A 1,565-nucleotide genomic window follows, 5' to 3' on the forward strand; every position below is an offset into this window, starting at 1 on the left:
TCTCCAAGTACCGCCACATTTTCCTGCTTCTCCTTACAGAAAAAATGCTAAAGTCTTTGCTTTAACTTTTGTCTTTGTAGGTAGCACCACCCTTTACCAACTATATTTAGTTTCCACTGTGGACATTTCTGTTTCTAGATCACGTGGCTCTTCTAAACCAGATCACTGTGTCCTAATAAAAATGGCAACAAATTAGCCTAGCTTTGGTCATGGTAAAATTCTCTGCCAGACACAACATTGTTGCAGTTGTTCTTCCCAACAGAAACACAGTAACAAAAGAGAGGATGTACAGCAATGATGCTGTCACCAAAAAAAGGAGATGGAGGATGTACAAAAATAATACGTGTTCTCTGAAGTTCAAGGAGATATGACTGAACTCTGTTTAAATTATAATTATTCCATAACCAAGTAGACGTGTCAATGCATTGAAATTGTCTTACCTACTCATCCATAAATTTTTATAAAAAATTAAGCAAAGGTCATAAGAAGTGAGACCTAGAGAAAGGAAAAAGTCTTAATTTTTATGTTCTAAGTTAGCAATACAGATCAGAAAAATCTGGTTAACATCTCCCATTACCAATTTTATTTTTAAAAAACCTTTTAGTGCTTGCTTCAGCAGCAAGTTGAAAATGAGAAGATTAGCATGGCCCCTGCAGAAGGATGAGATGCAAATTCTTAAAGTATTCCATATCTAAAAAAACAACACCAACAACAAAAAACCTCAAAAATGAACAACAAAACCCTTCAGGTCCTATTATTGGTAAAGGTGCTTGATACCAAGGCAGACAACCTGATTTTTATCCTGGAACCTACAGGGTGAAAAGAGAGAACTGTCTCACACAAGCTGTCCTCTGACCTCTGCATGTGCAGAGTAATGCACACGTCACACATACACGTCACACACACATACACACACACACACACAAGTAAATACAATCTTAAACCTTTACATTAATTTTCATAGTTTTCTATAAACCTAGTATAGAAAGTCAACTGCACAAATATATTATCCTTACATATATAATATATATAATCCTTATGTAATAGTGTGTAGAAAGCTATTAAAATACTAGGAATGACAAAGTTCTGAGGTCCGGTAAGAGAACATAAACCAATTCTTCTATCACCCAAAGGCTAAGATAAAATGATGGCCGTATCTTCTAGCATTTACACACAGAGGAACAGTGAGGCCAGCTCAGAATGGCTTATCTGATTTTTAAACTACAACAACCTCCTCTGAATATGACATGACACCCTCTTTCCCACAGGCTTTGCTTTCAGAATGAGTTCCCAGCTGCGAGTATATCCAGTGCTGCCCTGGATTAGGCCCACCTCCACCCAGGGGATAGCCCACTAGTCTGTCTGACAGTAAGTCAGCCATTCAGTATGTCTAATCAGACAGAAGTTATTCTCTGAGGAAGAAAGCTAGCCCTGCAGTGAATAGGAACAGACCAGCATATCAGCACTCCCAGGGCACTAGACATTGTCTGGTAAACAAAAGGAAATTTGAAACATCGTGGTAAGGTAGTGGGGTATAGGATGCGAAAGGAGAGACAAATGAAAGC

At 38.2% G+C, this 1,565-nt stretch overlaps 1 pseudogene; it reads left to right on the top strand.

Annotated features, from left to right (window-relative positions):
- The first annotated feature begins 607 nt into the window (after positions 1-607).
- LOC142855163 (U6 spliceosomal RNA) lies at positions 608-695 on the top strand (annotated as a pseudogene).
- Positions 696-1,565: the final 870 nt, after the last annotated feature.

Source organism: Microtus pennsylvanicus, chromosome 7, assembly GCF_037038515.1.
Source record: "Microtus pennsylvanicus isolate mMicPen1 chromosome 7, mMicPen1.hap1, whole genome shotgun sequence".
NCBI classification, from domain to species: domain Eukaryota; kingdom Metazoa; phylum Chordata; class Mammalia; order Rodentia; family Cricetidae; genus Microtus; species Microtus pennsylvanicus.